At 41.0% G+C, this 12,465-nt stretch overlaps 1 protein-coding gene across 11 annotated transcripts in view; it reads right to left on the bottom strand.

Annotated features, from left to right (window-relative positions):
* The window catches only part of NCALD (neurocalcin delta), a 445,233-nt gene that overhangs the window by 56,343 nt on the left and 376,425 nt on the right, over positions 1-12,465 (bottom strand). The window contains exon 1 of one of the 11 annotated variants that reach the window (XM_059902289.1): positions 6,583-6,661. The exons of the other annotated variants lie outside the window; for them this stretch is intronic. The gene's annotated coding sequence lies outside the window, so the exon portion shown is untranslated. Of the gene's footprint in view, positions 1-6,582; positions 6,662-12,465 lie in introns of those variants that run through there. 11 annotated transcript variants of the gene reach the window in all.

The raw sequence follows: 12,465 nt of genomic DNA, 5'->3' as shown, positions 1-12,465 counted from the left end.
GGGTAGGTGCAGATGGATGAGATGCGCAAGTAATAACAAGCTCCAGCTCTTTTCCTGGCGGGGCTCTGGTTCTGCTCTATCTGACGTGGCCTCTGCAGAGTTTTAGCAGGAACCACTGCAGCATCATGGCACCTCCAGATGAGCAAGTTCAGGGTAGGGGTGGGGCGGGGCAGGTGAAAACTTTCACAAAAATGCATCATTCCCGGGGTGCAGTAGCACAGAAGAAACACTTATTTGGGAAACTGCTTAAAATAAACACCACCCACTATAAAAGAGTCGAAGAAAATATCCCATTCTTGCTCCATCTCCCTTCTCCCTTTAAACTTACAGAGCCTGTGGTTACAAAACCTACTTGGGGGCAGCCTTTACTGTCATATGCCAAGATTTTCAGGAAGGATCAGACTAGATACTGAAGGGCCTACTAGACCATTAATAGCTGGGACTAATTCCTAAGGAGATCATTAAGAACATATTTTATATTTGTGGAGAGTTTAATTTTTGCAAACTATTACATTTCCATGACTGTTTTGAAGTAAGATGGGCAGGATTATTATGAGGTCATTTTGGAAGGCAGTTATGCTCACCACTATACTACCAACGCTGCACTATGAGATCATTTTGGATAGGTGAAAAAGAAAGACACCAAGTTAGGACAATCACTCACATCTCCTGATTCTTAGTCCTGTACAAAATCACCTCAGAAATCACTTCTCTCCAACAAGAGTGGGTCACTTGAGTACTTAATTCTGAACACCCAAGGCGCTACCTGTGGCAGCAACTGGAGTTTGGCATAACTAGATTTCATGCATTCACTCAATTAATAGTCATTCCACAAATAGGCAGTATTTGAGACCCAACTATGTGCCAGAGAGAAGAACAAGACAGGCATGGGCCCTGCCCTTGTACAGTTTACAGCCTCATCTTATGCCCCTACCTGAGTAGCAGGGACCTGGGAATGAGGCCACATCCCACAGAGGGTTCTACACACCCCTGAGAAGTGAGGAAGGGGCTTTAATGCAGAAGCTCCAGGAGTTAAGAAGACAAAAGAGCCAGAGGAGTTGGAAATTCTTCCCAGGAAGAAAGGGTTCCATGATCAAATTAGTTTGGGAAACCCATCTTACCATATTTTCCTCTTAGAAATTTACAAGCAAATTAAAACTACTGAAAAGTTCTCCAATTAAGAAACATGCTTTCATTTACCCAGGAAGTCTGTTTACCATGGGGCATCCCATAGAACCATCCTTTTGTGGGTCTTGCTGTGAGAAATGCTAGTAAGTCCACAGTCTTAAAGCAGAGTCAGGGGGCTCTGATTTAGAAATCATATTTTCCCAGCAGCACACACGCTTGTCAGAATGGCCTGAGAAGATACTCACATCTGGGACCTTCCAGGCTTAAGCAAGTCTTAAATCAGGCAGAGACCAAGGCCCTGCTGGTTCCCAACAGTGAACTCTAGAAGGCTCTTCCTGAGACCACTTCCTTCAGCCTTGGGTACCTCCCTTGGTTTCTGGGTCATGGATTTTCTTGGGACTTGGCCCCATAGCCGCTGACTTGGTAGCTCTCTGTGCTCTCGGAGCCAAGTCTTGTGACAACCCCATTTGGCTTGCTGGTACCTGTTCTCATTCTTTAGTCCAAGGCTATAGCCTGACCCTACAGCTCTGAGGCCAAGGGGCTCCCTTGTAAGGTTTTGTCCACTCTTGCTTCTGAGTCAACATGTTAAGTCACCACCTGAAATCTAACCTTATATTTCCTTGTGAGGATTAGTTACCTTGAAGGAGAGGGTTATGGTCCATCCCCATTTTAACTAAGAGAACTTAACAGTGATCCAGTGACGCCCGCCGGAAAGGCCAGGGGCCTGATGATTGTATCACATATTATCTCATTTCGTTGCCCCAACAAATGATGAGGTAATTACAACTTTTACCTCTGTTTTCCAAATTAGGAAACTGATCCTTTGAGAGGTTGTAACTTGCCCAAGGTCACAGAGCTTAAGGGATAGAGCCAGGATTTGAACCCAAGAAGTCTGATCTCAGAGTACATGCTGCTCCGAGCCAATAAGCCTCCCTTGATTCCCCACCTCTTATCAAAGTCTACCTATTCACCTTCCAGAACCACTGCCCAGGAGCATGGTACTCCTGTGGGGTCGGGGTCTTGGGGCAGCCCAGGGTTCCCAGTACCACCCCTCCCTCACCAGTCTGGTCAGCACTCCATACCCTGGGTTTGCTCTCTTCTCCCTGTCCCTCTGTCAGAGTGATGTATTTCTACTAAAGTTAACCCTGTGCTAATGTTTCCTTTCTGGTAACAACATGCTTTAACCCAGGCTAAATGTATACTGTGATGGCAGGATGGTGGACACCTATGTGGGGAGACTGTTGAGTCGGGTTTGGAACTTAGCATCCCACGAACCCCTGCTCACTTTGCCTGGACCAGCATTCTCAATCCTCCCTGCACAGGAGCGCCATAGAAGCTTCTCTCTCTCTCTATCTAACAAAAAACATATGTCCAGGCCACAACCCAAACCAAATGACTCAGAATCCCTGGGAGTGGGACCCTAGCACTGGCATGATATTAAAGCTCTCTGGGTGATTTTATATGAGACTAGAGCTGAATACTCCTTTTTTAAACATAGAGTTAGCCATGTAAATAGAAACGCTGTGTCTAAATTTTGGTCTTTGTACATCCCACTGAAGCTGGTGAAAGATGACAAGTGTGCATACTCAGAGGAGGGAAGAGGTTTAAGAATCACGGGTCTGACTCTGATTACCACGTGCTCTTGGGCCAGAATCAACTTCTTTGTGGAGTTTGGTTTTCTTAGCCAGTAATGAGGGGTTAATGCTAACTTGCCTCGAAGGTGGGTAATGAGAAACGACTAACTCAGATGGCCATAAGGTACTACTTAGGCAAAGTTAAAATGCTTCTACGACAAGCAAGGGAATTTGAGTGATTTGCCTCTTAAATATTGTCAAGATAGCCCAATAATTGTAAATAAGGTGCCAGAGTGGACTGCAATGAAGCAGGCAGCATGGACCCCCTGATTACCTACAGATGGCTACTCTCTCCTCCCATTAATATCTTTCCTCTGGATAGCAATTTGAAAATAAATCAAAAGAAAAGAACATAATATCTTGAAGCTTCTTTGGCGCACTCCCACAAAGCCAATACTGTCGTGCTGACAAACTGTTTCCTGGAAACAGGTGTGCCTCAACTTAAAGAAGGTGGATCTACAATGAAAGATATAACCAAAGTGTTCTTCCACTTGAGAAATCTTTCTTGAAATAGGAACTTCCCTTGTGCATAGTTCATTAACTTATTACCCTTGGGAGAAAAAAATCAATTCAAAATGGAAATGTAACTCCGAAATGACCATGTTATCCAGTGGGGAAATATGCTTTAATTTACAAAACCTTTACAGTAACTCACGATATTTGAAGTGAGGTTTATTCCCATGAAGCTATAAAGAGCTCTAAGAGAAAAAAGACATATTTAGACATACAGTGTTCAGCCCTTTCCAATCACCAGCTCATTTCATAACTGATGGAGAGCTTGGTCAGTGAGTCAGGGTGGAGGCACTCACCGCTGGGGATGTGAGGAGGTCTACCATAGCGCGTCAGTTCTGCTAGGCAAGCTCTCCCCTCCTGCCACTCCTAAGTGGCCAGCACCGAGGTTAGTCCCCTTTGAATAAGAACCATTTAACACTGACACCCCGCCCCTCACGCCATGGGTCTCTTATAAGCTGAGTGCTGTGCTAGGCTTGCTAAGGAAGGTGAAGATAATAGGGCAAGCCCCCTGCCCCTCTACTCTCATCAATTTATGGTGACCAGATACCCAAATTTGACAGCCTCGATCTTTTAGGAAGTGTCCCTAAATAAGCTTAGGGGTAGGACTGCCAGATAAAATATAGGATGCTTAGTTAAATCTGAATTTCATATAAACAACCAATAATGTTTTAGCATAAGTATGTCCCAAATACTTCATGGGATATACTTATACTGAAGAAAACTACTCGATGTTGGAAAGTTCAAATTTAACTGGGTGTCTTGTATTTTTATTTGCTAAATTTGACAACCTTACTTAAGGGATCTGTAGGGCCTGTTGTGAACTTTGTGAATTAGTCCCACCCTTAGGTTGCTCCTCACAAATAGGGAATTTGGAGTTGTTTTCTAGCTGTGGTAGTCATCACTGGGCTGATGACTTCCTATTTGCATCAGATCTCTCTGTGACCAACGGCATACAGCCATAAAAGGAGTTTTCAGTGATACTAGGTGGTCCTGTTGGGTTGAGGGTGCAGATTATGACTTCACAACTTAATAACCCCTGAAAGGAAGAATTGCCTTCAAGGCCTAAAGCAGTGCCCATGTTCTAGAATCACTTGTTAAATGCAAGGGCACAGAACTTGCCTCCTCAAGTCATGTGCTGACCAGCCACATGCTTGGCTGAAATTCCTGGTGTTGGGCAGTCTGTCCACAGCAAGAGATCCTTGGAGAGTGAGAGGATTAGTAAGTTCAGGTAGCTCTCAAGGTTTAGCTGGTGTAAGTTAAGAATCACCTAGGAAGTTCTGTAAAGAGGAAGACCCCAAGTCCCAGCCCTCCAGATTCTGATTCCAAAGTTCTGAATTCAGCCCCAGGAATCTGCATCTCAACCACAGGGCTGTGATTCTAACCCCCGTGGCTGGGGGGACTGTGTTTAGCACTTGCACCTCTCTCCTCAGGCTCCTGGGAAGATTCCAGCCAAGAGCCCCTGGGGGTCAGTTTGGGCTGGTGTTCCTCTCCACTGACCCAGCAGCTCAGATCCAGCTCTGGAATTTTGAAGAATGAGAAGACTTGAGCTGCTCTTCCTGTGTGATCTTCATGCAGTCATCTCTCTCCTGATGTCTCCGGCCCTGATTACTGCAAGGGCTGCCAAAAATTGTGTCCCTTTTTGCCAGTCACTTTACACTGTTAGCATTCCCAGACCCCGTTTTCCTATTAGCATGGCCTGGCGTTTTACTGATGGTTGCCAAGGCAGCTCCTGAGTCAGACAACTGGCAACACCCTGCTTTATACACCTCACATTTAACACCGGACAGCTGAGGGGCCGCACAACTTTACTCTTAAAAACAAACCCAGATCGATGCTGAGAAGTTGGTGTGTGCTGGATGTGCCCCTTGAGTCAGAGTCTCTGCCACGGGGAACAGCACATCCGCCAGACAATCTTGTGTTATGGACAAATAAAAGGAACCTGCTGAGATGTCTTTGGTGACATTCTAAATCCTGCAATGAATTATCCCCAAAGACAAGAGATGGATCGTGTGTGCAATACATGATGGAACAGAAAATGGCTGAAATGGAAAGAGTAAGTGGCCTGCAATCTAAAACAGCTCCCTTCACTTACCGGGGACAATTTCCAGTTCAGATGGAAACTTAACTCTAGTTTCAGAAAAGGCAAACCCCATCTCTTCTTGAATGTTTCATTCATTCTTTCACTCAGCTGACAAATATGTACAGAGCACCTGCTATGTGGGTAGAATAACACATCTCAAAATTGAAAGCCTCATGTTAACTAACCAGGAATCAAGAGCCTACTTGCTTCTGACAACTAGTAGTTTTTAATTAAGTAACCAGACATAGGAGGTGAGGCCCTCAGACCTCTGGGGAGGACTTTCAGGTGGCGACTGGAATCAGAGGCATTTGAGTGAGGCAGTTCTGCCAGAAAACCACATGAACGGCAGAGATGTGTAACTTCAGCTCTGCACTTCACCAATTTCCAGCAGGCTTCAGGAGCCCAACGATGATGGAAAAGCTCCATTTTAAGCCATCTGGGGTTTCATGTTGTTTCTGTGAAGTGAGGGCTCAACACAATTCATGATACTTAATACAAATGTAAGCAGATCCTTTAATATAAATGTGCAAAGAACATTGATATAGGTTTTAAGTCATGATTGTAAAGTACCATGAAGGAGCCTTTATGAACACCTATGGAATTGAGGCACCAGCGTTTCTGCTAAAACAAAACATTAGACCTGCATTCACTGAACTGGCAAAGTTGAAGAACCCTCTAATCAGACTGCCACTCAGAACAAAAGAACACAGCAAAGATTAGAGATTGAACTTGGATGAATCAAAAATCTACAGCCCTCTGGGAACAACGTCCATCATTCCTCCCAAAAAGCCATGCCCCAGTTTGTCTTCGAGCCTTTCCCCATACTGCTCTTTCTGCCTGAAACAACATTCCAGAGCTTCTCCTGACTAATGAGCAGGTCAGTGGCCTCATTTTCAGCAAGGAAGGTCAACACACCTGTTTCCAAGGTCAACATCAAGCTTGTTCATTCCCTTGTTTATGCATTCAGTTGCTTGGTTAATCGATCTGTATTGGGCATTTAATGCACGCCAGCCCCTATGGAGTGCAGCAAGGATGCAGACCTGAAATAAGGCACCTCATTCACCTTCAGGGAGCTTAGAGTTTAGTGGAAGAGACAAGTAGGAAATTGTAGAGCTGTGGGGTTGGTGTTATAATTGGGGTTTGTATCATGCAGGAGTACTGGGGAAGTTAGCAAGGCTTCCTAGAGGAGGTGGGGCCTGACTGGTGTCCTGAAGGATGAGGCAGTACCTGTTGGAGGCAGATATTATGGGTCTGGTGATGGAGTTGGCTCATGTGATCCATCCTCTCACTCTTTGCTCTCTTTGTAAAAATGATCCATGTTGATCATATGGTCAACCAGCATTGGGAGTGCTGTCCAGGGCCATGAAAGAAAGAGAAATGGCCTTGTGGTGAGTAAGACATGTGCCACGGCCTCATGCCAATCATGGACTAACACACTGGGACAGCCACTCTGAATGGTAGTACAATCTCACTTTAAGATGGCAGACTAAGCTTGCAAGTTTACCTATCCTACCTCTATTTTTCAATTAGGAAGGCAAAAGGAAGATCTACAAGGACTTAGCCCTTCTTCTGCCATTTTGAAAAAATAATTAAAACATATACTCTAGCAAAATTGAAAATGAATCCAAGAAATAGGAAGACCTGGAAACAATGGAAATAATCCAGTTCAGATAGAAAGAAATCCTAGTGGAAGAGCTTATATTTAGTCCAAATTACAATAGTGGGACAGAATGCTTGGTGAAAAACATCTTCAACAGAGCAAAAGGTTATGATGATTAAACTGGATACCTAAGAATCAGGAAGTTAAAAAAAAAAGAATCAAGAAGTAAACCACGACATGCCACATGTGTACTGAAGACTCAAGTTTCTCCAGGTCAACCAGAGAAGAAAAAGATAATTAGAAACTCTAGAAAGATAAATATACATAAAAGGCAATCATGGTCTAAATATGAAGCAAGCTAAAATACAGTTTGTATTTAAACAATTAATGGAATATAAAAACCACTGGTAATTGTAAATATTTATGCACCCAACATAGGAGCACCTCAATACATAAGGCAAATGCTAACAGCCATAAAAGGGGAAATCGACAGTAACACAATAATAGTAGGGGACTTTAACACCCCACTTTCACCAATGCACAGATCATCCAAAATGAAAGTAAACAAGGAAACACAAGCTTTAAATGATACATAAACAAGATGGACTTAACTGATATTTATAGGACATTCCATCCAAAAACAACAGAATACACTTTCTTCTCAAGTGCACATGGAACATTCTCCAGGATAGATCATATCTTGGGTCACAAATCAAGCCTTGGTAAATTTGAGAAAATTGAAATCATATCAAGTATCTTTTCTGACTACAAGGCTGAGACTAGATATCAATTACAGGAAAAAAACTGTAAAAAATACAAACACATGGAGGCTAAACAATTTGCTACTAAATAAACAAGAGATCACCAAAGAAAAAGAGGAAAACAAGAAATACCTAGAAACTAATGACAATGAAAACACGATGACCCAAAACCTATGGGATGCAGCAAAAGCAGTTCTAAAAGGGAAGTTTATAGCAATACAATCCTACCTCAAGAAACAAGAAAAATCTCAAATAAACAATCTAACCTTACACCTAAAGCAATTAGAGAAAGAAGAAGAAGAACAACAAAAAAACCCCCAAAGTTAGCAGAAGGAAAGAAATCATAAAGATCAGATCAGAAATCAATGAAAAAGAAATGAAGAAAACAATAGCGAAGATGAATAAAACTAAAAGTTGGTTCTTTGAGAAGATAAACAAAATTGATAAGCCAGACTCATCAAGAAAAAAAGGGAGAAGACTCAAATCAATAGAATTAGAAATGAAAAAGGAGAAGTAACAACTGACACTGCAGAAATACAAAGGATCATGAGAGATTACTACAAGCAACTATATGCCAATAAAATGGACAATCTGGAAGAAATGGACAAATTCTTAGAAAAGCACAACCTTCCAAGACTGAACCAGGAAGAAATAGAAAATATAAACAGACCAATCACAAGCACTGAAATTGAGATTGTGATTAAAAATTTCCCAACAAACAAAAACCCAGGACAAGATGGATTCACAGGCAAATTCTATCAAACATTTAGAGAAGAGCTAACACCTATCCTTCTCAAACTCTTTCAAAATATAGCAGAGAGAGGAACACTCCCAAACTCATTCTACAAGGCCACCATCACCCTGATACCAAAACCAGACAAAGATGTCACAAAAAAAGAAAGTACAGGCCAATATCACTGATGAACATAGATGCAAAAATCCTCAACAAAACACTAGCAAACAGAATCCAGCAGCACATTAAAAGAATCATACACCATGATCAAGTGGGGCTTATCCCAGGAATGCAAGGATTCTTCAATATATGCAAATCAATCAATGTGATACACTGTATTAACAAACTGAAGGATAAAAACCATATGATAATCTCAGTAGATGCAGAACAAGCTTTCAACAAAATTCAACACCTATTTATGATAAACACTCTCCAGAAAGTAGGCATAGAGGGAACTTACCTCAACAGAATGAAGGCCATATATGACAAACCCACAGCCAACATCATTCTCAATGGTGAAAAACTGAAACCATTTCCTCTAAGATCAGGAAAAAGACAAGGTTGCCCACCCTCACCACTATTGTTCAACATAGTTTTGGAAGTTTTAGCCACAGCAATCAGAGATGAAAAAGAAATAAAAGGAATCCAAATCAGAAAAGAAGAAATAAAACTGTCACAGTTTGCAGATGACATGAAACTATACATAGAGAATCCTAAAGATGCTACCAGAAAACTACTAGAGCTAATCAATGAATTTGGTAAAGTAGCAGGATACAGAATTAATGCACAAAAATCTCTTGCATTCCTATACACTAATGACAAAATATCTGAAAGAGAAATGAAGGAAACACTCCCATTTACCATTGCAACAAAAAGAATAAAATACCAAGGAAGAAACCTACCTAAGAAGACAGAAGACCTGTATGCAGAAAACTGTAAGACACTGATGAGAGAAATTAAAGACGATACAAACAGATGGAGAGATATACCATGTTCTTGGAAAGGAAGAATCTACATTGTGAAAATGACTACACTACCCAAAGCAATCTGCAGAGTCAATGCGATCCCTGTCAAGCTACCAATGGCATTTTTCACAGAATTAGAACAAAAAATTTCACAATTTGTATGGAAACACAAAAGACCCCGAATAGCCAAAGCAATCTTGAGAAAGAAAAATGGAGTTGGAGGAATCAGGCGCCCAGACTTCAGACTATATTACAAAGCTATAGTAATCAAGACAGTATGGTACTGGCACAAAAATAGAAATATAGATCAATGCAACAGTATAGAGAGCCGAGAGATAAACCCACGCACATATGGTCACCTTATCTTTCATAAAGGAGGCAAGAATATACAATGGAGAGAAGACAGCCTCTTCAATAAGTGGTGCTGGGAAAACTGGACAGCTACATGTAAAAGATGAAATTAGAACACTTCCGAACACCATACACAAAAATAAACTCAAAATGGATTAAAGACCTAAATGTAAGGTCAGACACTATCAAACTCTTAGAGGAAAACATAGGCAGAACACTCTATGACATAAATCACAGCAAGATCCTTTTTGACCCACCTCCTAGAGAAATGGAAATTAAAATAAACAAATGGAACCTAATGAAACTTAAAAGCTTTTGCACAGCAAAGGAAACCATAAACAAGATGAAAAGACAAACCTCAGAATGGGAGAAAATACTTGCAAACGAAACAACTGACAAAGGATTAATCTCCAAAATTTACAAGCAGCTCGTGTAGCGCAATATCAAAAAAACAAACAACCCAATCCAAAAATGGGCAGAAGACCTAAATAGACATTTCTCCAAAGGAGATATACAGATTGCCAGCAAACACATGAAAGTGTGTTCAACATCACCAATCATTAGAGAAATGCAAATGAAAGCTACAATGAGATATCACCTCACACCAGTCAGAACAGCCATCATCAAAAAATCTACAAACAATGAATGCTGGAGAGGGTGTGGAGAAAAGGGAACCCTCTTGCACTGTTGGTGGGAATGTAAATTGATACAGCCACTATGAAGAACAGTATGGAGGTTCTTTAAAAAACTAAAAATAGAACCACCATATGACCCAGCAATCCCACTACTGGGCATATACCCTGAGAAAACCATAATTCAAATAGAGACATGTACCACAGTGTTCATTGCGGCACTATTTACAATAGCCAGGACATGGAAGCAACCTAAGTGTCCATCAACAGATGAATGATAAAGAATATGTGGCACATATATACAATAGAATATTACTCAGCCATAAAAAGAAACAAAATTGAGTTATTTGTAGTGAGGTGGATGGACCTAGAGTCTGTCATACAGAGTGAAGTAAGTCAGAAAGCGAAAAACAAATACCGTATGGTAACACATATACATAGAATCTAAAAAAAAAAAAAAAAAAAGTTTCTAATGAACCTGAGGCAGGACAGGAATAAAGACGCAGATGTAGAGAATGGACTTGCAGACACGGGGAGGGGGAAGGGTAAGCTGGGACCAAGTGAGAGAGCAGCATTGACATATATACACTACCAAATGTAAAATAGATAGCTAGTGGGAAGCAGCTGCATAGCACAGGGAGATCAGCTCGTGCTTTATGACCACCTAGAGGGGTGGGATAAGGACGGAGGGAGGGAGACACAAGAGGGAGGCGATATGGGGATATATGTATACATACAGCTGATTAACTTTGTCATACAGCAGCAACTAACACACCATTGTAAAGCAATTATACTCTAATAAAGATGTTAACAAATAAATAAATAAATAAAATGTCATTAAAAAAAACCCCACTGGTGTCTGAAGTAATTAAAGTTAAACCTCTATGGTCAAGGGAGAGGGTCAATAAATATAGTGAATTCCTCTAAATTCTCTGTGAGTTCTAGGCCACTGGGTAAAGTAACTGCTTCCCTACTGTATGATTTAGTTTTCCTTTTGAAAGTGGTTCTGACTTTAGGAACTATAATCCTTACATATTAACTTTTTTTTTTTTTTTTTTTTTTTTTAATGTCTGAAACATTTATATTAACATGTTTCCATACAAATAACCCAATGAAAGTTTAGTATTAGTTGTTTTGTTTGTTTTTTTATACTGCAGGTTCTTATTAGGCATCAGTTTTATACACATCAGTGTATACATGTCAATCCCAATCGCCCAATTCAGCACACCACCATCCCCACCCCACCGCAGTTTTCCCCCCTTGGTGTCCATATGTCCATTCTCTACATCTGTGTCTCAACTTCTGCCCTGCAAACTGGCTCATCTGTACCATTTTTCTAGGTTCCGCATACATGCATTAATATACGATATTTGTTTTTCTCTTTCTGACTTACTTCACTCTGTATGACAGTCTCTAGATCCATCCACGTCTCAACAAATGACTCAATTTCATTCCTTTTTATGGCTGAGTAATATTCCATTGTATATATGTACCACATCTTCTTTATCCATTCATCCGTTGATGGGCATTTAGGTTGCTTCCATGACCTGGCTATTGTAAATAGTGCTGCAATGAACATTCGGGTGCATGTGTCTTTTTGAATCACGGTTTTCTCTGGGTATATGCCCAGTAGTGGGATTGCTGGGTCATATGGTAATTCTATTTTTAGTTTTTTAAGGAACCTCCATATTGTTCTCCATAGTGGCTGTATCAATTTACATTCCCACCAACAGTGCAAGAGGGTTCCCTTTTCACCACACCCTCTCCAGCATTTGTTGTTTGTAGATTTTCTGATGATGTCCATTCTAACAGGAGTGAGGTGGTACCTCATTGTAGTTTTGATTTGCATTTCTCTAATAATTAGTGATGTTGAGCATCTTTTCATGTGCTTCGTGGCCATCTGTATGTCTTCTTTGGAGAAATGTCTATTTAGGTCTTCTGCCCATTTTTGGATTGGGGTGTTTGTTTCTTTGATATTGAGCTGAATGAGCTGTTTATATATTTTGGAGATTAATCCTTTGTCCGTTGATTCATTTGCAAATATTTTCTCCCATTCTGAGGGTTGTCT

Source organism: Balaenoptera ricei, chromosome 17 (genome assembly GCF_028023285.1).
Source record: "Balaenoptera ricei isolate mBalRic1 chromosome 17, mBalRic1.hap2, whole genome shotgun sequence".
NCBI lineage: Eukaryota > Metazoa > Chordata > Mammalia > Artiodactyla > Balaenopteridae > Balaenoptera > Balaenoptera ricei.
This window is presented reverse-complemented; position numbering and strand designations above follow the sequence as displayed.